We start from the raw sequence: 11,310 nt of genomic DNA, 5'->3' as shown, positions 1-11,310 counted from the left end.
TGTCACGACCCCAATCCCGGTCGTGATGGCGCCCAACACTAATGCTAGGCAAGCCCGACCAATTTAAATACTCTCAACCCAGATACGCAATCCGTTAACAAATAATACGATTAAAATAGCAAATATCAAGGTTCCAATCCGAAACTAAATAAAATAGTATGGAAAATAATAACGAATATCTCAACATTCCCCAATAGATCTGGAGTCACGAGTCTAGAGCCTCTAGATGTAACAGAGTAATATATCCATAGTAATAAAGAAGTCTAGGATATGGAAAGACAAATGAAATAAAGGGGAGGAGTCGGGTCCTGCGGACGTCAGGCAGCTACCTCAACAACTCCTGAAATAACTTCACGAAAAACAACAAACAACTCCACTAAGTCTCCGGAGCACCTGAATCTCCACACATGGTGCAGGGAGTAAAGTACTCAGTGAGTAATAAACATATATAATGGCTGAAAGTAAGAAATTCCGAAATATTACAATATAAAGCTATAATCAGCGATTCAGCACACAAAACGATAAAACAACCGCAAACAAAGACAATTAAGACCAACAGATATAAAATGCATGAATGCAATGCAATGCACATGACCGCTGCGGCGCTCAGCCCGATCCATTTGGGTACCCGGGCTCACTGTGGGGGTTCAGACTCCGGAGGGGCTCCTACAGCCCAAGCGCAATATCATCGTAACATTCGCTGCGGCGTGCAGCCCGATCCACACTCAGTCCAATTATATATATGCGTGCAAGCCACTCAGGCATAGTCAGATTATTCATTTTGGTCTCAATTATTAGGAATTATAGGGATAAGTGTTTAAACCTTTATTTATTTATTAAACATTTCGAGTCAGTGTCTAATTCAGGACTGATATCATGGAATATGCTAAACATCATGGAAGCAGTGATAAGGATCCCTGAAGGATGCAAATGATATGCACAAAGCCCCCAAACATATTCATAAAATCCAAGTAGGACGATTACCAAACAATTTCTAGTCAAGAACACAGTACGAACATCAATCGAAATGGACTAGGTCAAAATTCCCAGTCACAATCGACCCCGCACTCGTCATAGAGTACGTGTCTCGCCTCAATATAGCGTCACAATGTGATATACCGGGGTTTCAAACCCTCAGGTCATCATCTACATCTATTACTCACCTCAAGCCGGCCACAAGTCTAGCTCGCTATGCCTTTTCCTTTCGAATCAACCTCTTCGCACGCCGAATCTGATTAAAACCACAACGAATACATTACAATAGGCTAAAGAAACATAACCCAATCGAAAAGACTCGAAAAACACCAAAATTCACGAAGTTGGCAAAACTCGAGCCCCGGTCCTACTTCTCGAAAAATTACGAAATCTACATCACTGGATTCCTCGTCTCGCCACGAGTCTACACATACCAATTTTACCAAAATCGGAGTTCAAATGCCCTTTCAAAATTCATTTTTACATCACAGCTTTCCAAGCCCTAACTTGACCCGTTTTTGATGAATTTTCCACAATTTACATGTAATTTCTACCATGAACTCGAATAATTAGGCCAAGAGACTTACCTGCAATTGATTCTCAGTCAAAACCCTCGAAAGTCCTCGCCCAAAGCTCTCCAAGTCGCTTAAAAATGGTGGAAACTACCTCTTGTTCGCGGATGAAATATAATATTTTAAACCCTTCTGTCAACAGCGATTTTCACTTATGCGGTCCCGCTTCCGCTTATGCGGGACCGCTTCTGCGGCCAAAAATCCGCTTATGAGGTCTTCACTTAAAAACCCGGACTTCGCTTATGCGACTCGAACCCCGCTTCTGCGGTTCCCTCAAAACCGCTTCTGCGGTAAAATGTCCGCTAATGCGGACCCGCTGAAGCGACCAACTTCCGCTTATGCGGAACTACCCTATCCCACACCTGGCCGCTTCTGCAATCGCTCACCCGCTTCTGCGGTCCATTTCCGCAGAAGCGGAAATACCAGATGACAGCAGCAACAGACCTGCAACACACCTCAAAACCTCTCGTTCAACCACCCGAATTCACCCCGAGGCCTCCGGGACCTCAACCAAAAATACATCCTAAAACCTCATTCAAACTTGTTCTCATCCTTAAAACACATCAAACAACGCTAAAACCATCAAATCACATCGAATTCAAGCCTAAGTTTCTTAAAAACTTCCGAATTACGCATTCGATCAGAAACCCGACCAAAACACCTCCGAATGACCTGAAATTTTGCACACATATCCAAAACGGAGCTACTGCAACTGTCGGAATTCCATTCCAATCCTCGGATCAAAATCTCACCTATCCACCGGAATTCGCCAAAATGCCAACTTTGCCAATTCAAGCCTAATTCCACTCCAGACCTCCAAAATCACTTCCGATCGCACTCCTAAGTCACAAATCACCTCCCGAAGCTAACCGAATCACCGGAATTCACATCCGATCCCTCTAACTAATAAGTCAACGTTCGGTTGACTTTTCCAACCCAAACCTTCCTTAAAGGGACTAAGTGTCTCATTTCCTATCCAAACCAATTCAATTCAACTCTAACTCACCCGTTGCTGATAATAAACTTGAAAGAGCAATAAATGGGGGAAACGGGGATGTAATACATGAGACGACGGGTTTGGTCGTCACATCCTCCCCAACTTAAACAAACGCTCGTCCTCGAGCGGGTCGAGAAGCATACCTGAGGTCTCAAATAGGTGAGGATATCTGCTGCGCATCTCCTGCTCAGTCTCCCAAGTAGCTTCCTCAACGGGCCGACCTCTCCACTGCACCTTTGCCGAAGCTATATCCTTTGATCTCAATTTCCGAACCTGACGATTCAAAATAGCCACTGGCTCCACATCATAAGTCAAGTCATCATCCAACTGAACCGTGCTGAAGTCTAACACATGGGACGGGTCCCCAACATACTTCCGGAGCATAGAAACGTGAAATACCGGGTGAACTCCCGACAAGCTAGGTGGCAAAGCAAGCATGTAGGCCACCTCCCCAACTCTCCTAAGTATCTCAAAAGGACCAATGAACCGTGGACTCAACTTTCCTTTTCTTTCCAAATCTCATAACGCCCTTCATAGGCGAAACCTTCAACAAGACCTTCTCGCCCACCATGTAGGATACGTCTCGAACCTTCCGGCCCGCATAACTCTTCTGACGCGACTGAGCTGTACGAAGTCTCTCCTGGATCACTTTCACCTTCTCTAAGGCATCCTGAACCAACTCTGTCCCCAATAGTCTAGCCTCGCCGGGCTCAAACCAACCAACCGGAGACCTACACCGTCTCCCATATAAGGCCTCATACGGTGCCATCTGAATGCTGGACTGATAGCTGTTGTTGTACGCGAACTCTGCAAGTGGCAAATACTTAGCCCAAAATCCTCCAAAATCAATAACACAGGCATGCAACATGTCCTCCAATATCTGAATGGTATGTTCGGACTGCCCGTCCGTTTGAGGATGAAATGCGGTGCTCAACTCTACCTGTGTACCCAACTCTCGCTGAAAAGTCCTCCAAAACTGGGAAGTAAACTGAGTGCCCCTATCCGAGATGATAGAAACTGGGACCCCATGCAACCTAACAATCTCCCGGATGAAAATCTCTGCCAACCGCTCCGAAGAATAGGTAGTACACACCGGAATGAAGTGCGCGGACTTGGTCAGCCGATCCACAATCACCCAAATCGAATCAAACTTCTTCGAGGTACGAGGGATACCACTCACAAAATCCATAGTAATCCTCTCCCACTTCCACTCGGGAATATCTATCCGCTGAAGTACACCACCGGGTCTCTGATGCTCATATTTGACCTGCTGACAGTTGAGACACCGAGCTACATGACTCACTATATCTTTCTTCATTCTCCTCCACCAGTAGTGCTGCCTCAAATCCTGATACATCTTCGCGGCACCCGGATGAATGGAATACCGCGAGCTGTGGTCCTCCTCTAATATTAACTCCCGAAGCCCATCCACATTGGGCACGCAAATCCGGCCCTGCATCCTCATCACGCCATCATCATCAATAGTCACATCTCTGGCATCATCGTGCTGAACCCTGTCCTTAAGGACAAGCAAATGTGGATCATCATATTGGTGCTCTCTGATGCGGTCATATAAGGAAGACCGAGAAACCACACAAGCCAACACCGACTGCTCCTAAATGTCTAACCTCACCATCCGATTGGCCAAAGCCTGAACATCAACTGCAAAGGGCCTTTTCCCAACTGGAATGTACGCCAAGCTACCCATACTGACCGCCTTCCGGCTTAACGCATCGGCCACTACGTTGGCCTTCCCCGGATGATACAAAATGGTAATATCATAGTCCTTGAGTAACTCAAGCCACCCCCGCTGCCTCAAATTAAGATCCTTCTGTTTGAACAAATGCTGAAGGCTGCGACGATCAGTATATACCTCACAAGATACGCCATATAAGTAGTGTCTCCAAATCTTCAACGCATGGACTATAGCCGCCAACTCCAAATCATGCACGGGGTAGTTCTGCTCATGGGGCTTCAACTGACGAGAAGCATATGCAATAACTCTACCCTCCTGCATCAAAACACATCCGATCCCAACTCTTAAAGCATCACAATACACAGTGTAAGAACCTGAGGCTGATGGCAAAACTAACACAGGAGCTGTGGTCGAAGCTGTCTTGAGCTTCTGAAAGCTTTCCTCGCCCTCGTCTGACCATATGAATGGTGCACCCTTCTGCGTCAACTTAGTCAAGGGCGAAGCAATAGAGGAAAAACCCTGGACGAACCGGCGATAATAACCTTCTAAACCGAGGAAACTTCGAATCTCCGCGGCTGAGGATGGTCTGGGCCAACTCTGCACCGCCTCTACCTTCTTTGGATCAACTTGAATACCATCACTGGACACCACGTGTCCCTGAAAAGCTATAGACCCAAGCCAAAACTCACATTTGGAGAACTTTGCATAAACTTTCTCCTCCCTCAACCTCTGTAGCACCACTCTCAAGTGCTGAGCATGCTCCTCCTAGCTACGGTAGTACACTAGGATATCATCAATAAAAACGATAACAAATGAATCCAGATACGGCCGAAATACGTTGTTCATCAAGTGCATGAACGCGGCTGGGGCATTAGTCAGCCCAAAAGACATAACCAGGAATTCATAGTGCCCATATCTAGTCCTGAAGGCAGTCTTCATAATATCCGAATCCCTGATCTTCAGGTGGTGATAGCCTGAACGGAGGTCAATCTTCGAGAATACCCTTGCCCCCTGGAGCTGGTCAAACAAATCATCAATACGAGGTAGTGGATACTTATTCTTCACTGTCACCTTGTTCAACTGTCTGTAATCAATGCACATCCTCATTGTGCCATCTTTCTTCTTCACAAATAGAACCGGTGCACCCCACGGTGACACACTCGGACGAATAAACCCCTTATCTAGGAGTTCCTGAAGCTGATCCTTTAGTTCTTTCAACTCTGCTGGTGCCATGCGATACGGAGAAGTAGAGATGGGCTTGGTGCCCGGTACCAGATCAATACCAAAATCGATGTCCCTGTCCAGTGGCATGCCCGGCAGGTCTGCTGGAAACACATCAGGGAAGTCCCTCACGACGGGGACGGAGTCAAGACTAGGAGTCTCAGCTCCAATATCTCTCACGAAAGCCAAATAAGATAGACAACCTTTCCCAACCATCCGCTGGGCCTTTAGAAAAGAAATCACCCTACTGGGAATATAATCAGTCGTACCACGCCACTCGATCCTCGGAATACCCGGAATAGCCAACGTAACTGTCTTAGCATGACAGTCCAGAATAGCATGGTACGGAGATAACCAATCCATACCCAGAATAATATCAAAATCGACCATGCTCAACAGCAATAAGTCAACTCGGGTCTCCAGACCCTCAATAGTCACTAAGCAGGATCGGTATACATGATCTACAATAACAGTATCACCCACCGGGGTAGATACGTGAACAGGCAAAGCAAGACAACCTCGGGTAGTACCCAGGTGATGGGCAAAATATGAAGATACATAAGAATAGGTAGATCCGGGATCAAATAAGACAGAGGCATCTCTGTGGCAGACTGAGACAATACCTGTGATAAGAGCATCTGAGGCAATGGCGTCCTTCCTGTCTGGAAGAGCATAGAATCGAGCCTGACCACCACCAGTCCGGCCTCCACCCCTGGGGCGGCCCCTGGCTACCTGACCTCCACCCCTAGCTGATTGGGCGGGTGCTGATGAAACAGGAGCAGAAGATGAGGGCCGATCCCTCTGCTGAGACTGACTACCACGACGCCGAGGACACTGTCTCCTCATATGATCGAACTCGCCGCACTCGTAGCAACTACCCGGCGTTGGAAAAGGGGACTGATGGAAACCCCTCGCTGCTGAAGAACCCTGGGCTGAAGAGGCAGGTGTAGAGCTCTGAGCTGGAAGAGCACTAAGTGAAGTCTGGCCCTGCTGAAATCCCTGATGACCACGGCCTGAAGAAGCCCCACTGTACTCTGGACGACCTGACTGAGGAGGCCTGAAGGAACGGCCTCGGCCACGCTGGAATTGGCCCCTAGACGGAGCACCACTGAAACTACCTGAACCTCGAGGCCTCTTTGCCTCCCTCTCCTCACGCTCCCGACGGCGAACCGTCTCAATCTCTAGAGCCATGTCAACTACCTCCTCAAACGAGGCACCCATAACCCTCTCTCTGGTCATCAAAATGCGGAGTGAATAGTTGAGGCCATCCACGAACCTCCTAATCCTTTCCCGATCTGTCGGGATCATCCAAGTAGCATGCCGGGCTAGCTGTGTGAATCTCAACTCGTACTGGGTCACAGACATGTCCCCCTGAACCAACCACTCGAACTGACGACGCAGCTCCTCCCTGTAAGACTGCGGTACGTACTTCTCTAGAAAGACAGTGGAGAACTGCTGCCATGTAAGGGGCGCTGCACCAACCGGCCTACGCCTCTCGAAGTCCTCCCACCAGGTGAATGCAGGCCCTGAGAACTGGAAGGTAGTAAAAGCCACACCACTCGACTCTAAGATCCCTGCAGTGCGCAGCATACGCTGATACTTATCCAGAAAATCCTGGGCATCCTCGCCCTCAGCACCACTGAACCTCGGTGGCTGAAGCCTGCCGAATCTCTCAAGGCGACGTTGCTCCTCGTCCGGCATAACTGGAGCCTCATAGGCTGCAACTGGTGCAACTGGAGCAACTGGAGCAACTAGCTGAGCTATGGCTGCTTCCGGTGTCTGAAGTCCCTGGGTAGCCTGCTCAGGTGTGTGAGCAACAGGGGTCTGATGTCCTCCCCCGGTCTGGGAAACAGCTGCTGCAGTAGAAGCTGAGACTGCCTGAGCCAGGCCAGTGCAAACTGATAGTATCTGTGCCAAGGTCTCCTGGAGACCAGGAATAGCAATAGGCATTGCTGGTGCCTGCACAGGTGCTGCTGGGACATCGACAACTAGAGTCTGGTCCTAAACTGTGGCAGCTGGTGGGTCAGCAGGTGCTGTCTCTGCTGCCCTCCCTCGACCACGACCACGACCGCGTCCACGGCCTCTAGTGGGTGGTACTGGTGGTCGACCATCGCGTCCGGTAGCACGAGTTCTCGCCATATGCGAGAGAATAGAATACAGGAATTAAGTTCTCGAATCACAAAGCCGCACGACCAGAATTTCAAGAATATGAAATTTTCCTAAAGGTTCTGCAGCCTCTCGAGGAGAAGTACAGGCGTCCCCGTACCGTTCCGCGAGACTCTACTAAACCGGCTCATGACTCGCGAGGCCTAGTAACCTAGACTCTGATACCAACTTGTCACGACCCCAATCCCGGTCGTGATGGCGCCCAACACTAATGCTAGGCAAGCCCGACCAATTTAAATACTCTCAACCCAGATACGCAATCCGTTAACAAATAATACGATTAAAATAGAAAATATCAAGGTTCCAATCCGAGACTAAATAAAATAGTACGAAAAATAATAACGAATATTCCAAACATTCCCCAATAGATCTGGAGTCACGAGTCTAGAGCCTCTAAATGTAACAGAGTAATATATTCATAGTAATAAAGAAAGTCTAGGATAGGGAAAGACAAATGCAATAAAGGGGAGAAGTCGGGTCCTGCGGACGTCAGGCAGCTACCTCAACAACTCCTGAAGATAAATCCAAGAAGACAGCAAACAGCTCCACTAAGTCTCCGGAGCACCTGAATCTGCACACATGGTGCAGGGAGTAAAGTGAGTACTTCCAACTCAGTGAGTAATAAACATATATAATGGCTGAAAGTAAGAAATCCCGAAATATTACAATATAAAGCTATAATCAACGATTCAGCACGTTAAATAAACACGAATGGAACAACAACAATACCAGGACAAGTAAGACAAATAAGTATAAATGCATGAATGCAATGCAATGCACATGACCACTACGGCGCGCAGCCCGATCCATTTGGGTACCCGCGCTCACTGTGGGGGTTCAGACTCCGGAGGGGCTCCAACAGCCCAAGCGCAATATCATCGTAGCATTCGCTGCGGCGTGCAGCCCGATCCACACTCAGTCCAGATATATATATGCATGCAAGCCACTCAGGCACAGTCAAATTGTCCATTTTAGTTTCAATTATTAGGAATTATAGAGCTAAGTGTTTAAACCATTATTTATTTACTAAACATTTCGAGGCAGTGTCTAACTCAGGACTGATATCATGAAATATGCTAAGCATCATGGAAGCAGTGATAAGGATCCCTGAAGGATGCAAATGATAGGCACAAAGCCCCAAACATATTCATAAAATCCAAGTAGGATGATTACCAAACAATTTCTAGTCAAGAACACAGTACGAACATCAATCGGAATGGACTAGGTCACAATCCCCAGTCACAATCGACCCCGCACTCGTCATAGAGTACGTGTCTCGCCTCAATATAGCGTCACAATGTGATATACCGGGGTTTCAAACCCTCAGGTCATCATCTACATCTATTACTCACATCAAGCCGGCCACAAGTCTAGCTCGCTATGCCTTTGCCTTTCGAATCAACCTCTTCGCACGCCAAATCTGATTACAACCACAACGAATACATTACAATAGGCTAAAGAAACATAACCCAATCGAAAAGACTCGAAAAATACCAAATTCACGAAGTTGGCAAAACCCGAGCCCCGGGCCCACTTCTCGAAAAATTATGAAATTTACATCACCGGATTCCTCGTCTTGCCACGAGTCCATACATATAAAATTCACCAAAATCGGAGTCCATTTGGCCCCTCAAATTGTCAATTTAAGCTCTCTTAAGTTTCAAGCCCTAACCTCCCTTTTTAGCATTTAATCCCTTAAATTTCAGTGTTCAATCCATGATTTTACACTATATAAACATAATCCGAGTCCAATAGTTCATACCTGATGAAGTCCCTTCAAATTCTCTTCAAAATCGCCCAAGAAACCGCCTAAGCCGAAGTCCAAAATATTTTTCTTCTCTTTCAAAATCGTGAAAACACTGTTCACTTAAACCCAGATCGTTTTCCGCTTCTGCGGTTAATATGCCGCACCTGCGGTCACCGCATATGCGGCCAAACGATCGCTTCTGCGATCTCACTTAAATTTCCCCGGACCGCTTATGCGGTCAAGAACCGCTTCTGCGGTCACCGCATTTGCGGATCCACGTCCGCTTCTGCGGAAATTGCCAAGCCCTCAAGGACCGCTTCTGCGATCTCTCACCCGCTTCTGCGGAACCTCTTATGCGGTCCATTTCCGAAGAAGCGGAAATACCAGATGACAGCAACAACAGACCTGCAACACACCTCAAAACCTCTCGTTCAACCACCCGAATTCACCCCGAGGCCCCCGGGACCTCAACCAAAAACACCAATACATCCTAAAACCTTATTCAAACTTGTTCCCATCCTTAAAACACATCAAACAACGCTAAAACCATCAAATTACATCGACTTCAAGCCTAAGTTTCTTAAAACTTCCGAATTACGCATTCGATCAAAAATCCAACCAAACGACGTCCGAATGACCTGAATTTTGCATACATATCCAAAATCACCTAACGGAGCTACTGTAACTCTCGGACTTCCATTCCGACCCTCGGATCAAAATCTCACCTATCCACCGGAAATCGCCAAAATGCCAACTTTGCCAATTCAAGCCTAATTCTACACCAGACATCCAAAATCACTTCCGATCGCACTCCTAAGTCACAAATCACCTCCCGAAGCTAACCGAATCACCAGAATTCACATCCGAGCCTTCTAACTAATAAGTCAACATTCGGTTGACTTTTCCAAACCAAACCTTCCTTAAAGAGACTAAGTGTCTCATTTCCTATCCAAACTAATTCAATTCAACTCTAACTCACCCGTCGCTGATAATAGAACATGAAAGAGCAATAAATGGGGAAAACGGGGCTATAATACATGAGACGACGGGTTGGGTCGTCACAGCTGAGCTCCCGAATTATCACGATTGACAATGCAAAGTCAAGTGATAATACGTCGGATCCACTTGCAACAGGCCTAACTATAGAGGTAGTTGAGAAATCATCAGGGGGAATAGGACTATGGCCGAGAACAAGTCATTGTGGCGGCAACTCTACCTAGAAGACTAGAGATCCCAAGATCTAGGTTCAAGGAGATCAAACATAGTCATTAATGATGGTTCAACATTGTCAACTAAAATTTTGGTCCATTCTCGTGATGAGACAATGTTAAGTACCAAGGATAAAGCATTAAGGCTTTTTAATGATTTCTAAATTTGATACGGGGTATATCAAATAGTGTATCTACGGGATGACACGTTTAGAGTCACCTATGTAAGTGTGAAGTGTTAGCCGCTTCAAGGAGAATTTTGTAAGGCCAGTTCTCTACACACTTATAAAACCAGGCGGTGTTCATGGCTAAAACGCACACAACAATGAGAACCGAAGATGGTTAAGGGTTGATTGTGTGACTTATGGTTGTCTAGGTATACACCAAATTTCGACGGTTCAAAGATATCAAATCTACCGATTGACCGAGTATATCCGACATAAGTTCACAACGGAAAGTTCAAAGGGAAACCTATTTATCCAGATGCAATTAATTCTTACTTCGAATCACACAGTTTTTCATGCATATTTCCGTGATATAGCCATTCCCCATTCATGTGGGGGATTGTTGGGTTATTAAGCATTATAATAGGCTTAAAAGCGGGTGAATGGAAAATGGAAGAAAAATAAAATATATGAGTTTCTTTTGAGATTCCCTCCTTGACAAAGGGACATTGTCCCATATTGGCAGAGGAAGAGGTTTTTGATGGGTATATAAGCAATTGCTCT

General features: G+C 46.6%; 1 pseudogene; it reads right to left on the bottom strand.

Moving 5' to 3' along the window:
- On the bottom strand, positions 2,695-6,133 carry LOC109230455 (annotated as a pseudogene).

This window comes from Nicotiana attenuata, chromosome 7, assembly GCF_001879085.1.
Source record: "Nicotiana attenuata strain UT chromosome 7, NIATTr2, whole genome shotgun sequence".
NCBI lineage: Eukaryota > Viridiplantae > Streptophyta > Magnoliopsida > Solanales > Solanaceae > Nicotiana > Nicotiana attenuata.
The sequence above is the reverse complement of the archived record's forward strand: the minus strand, read 5'-3'. Positions and strand labels throughout refer to the sequence as shown.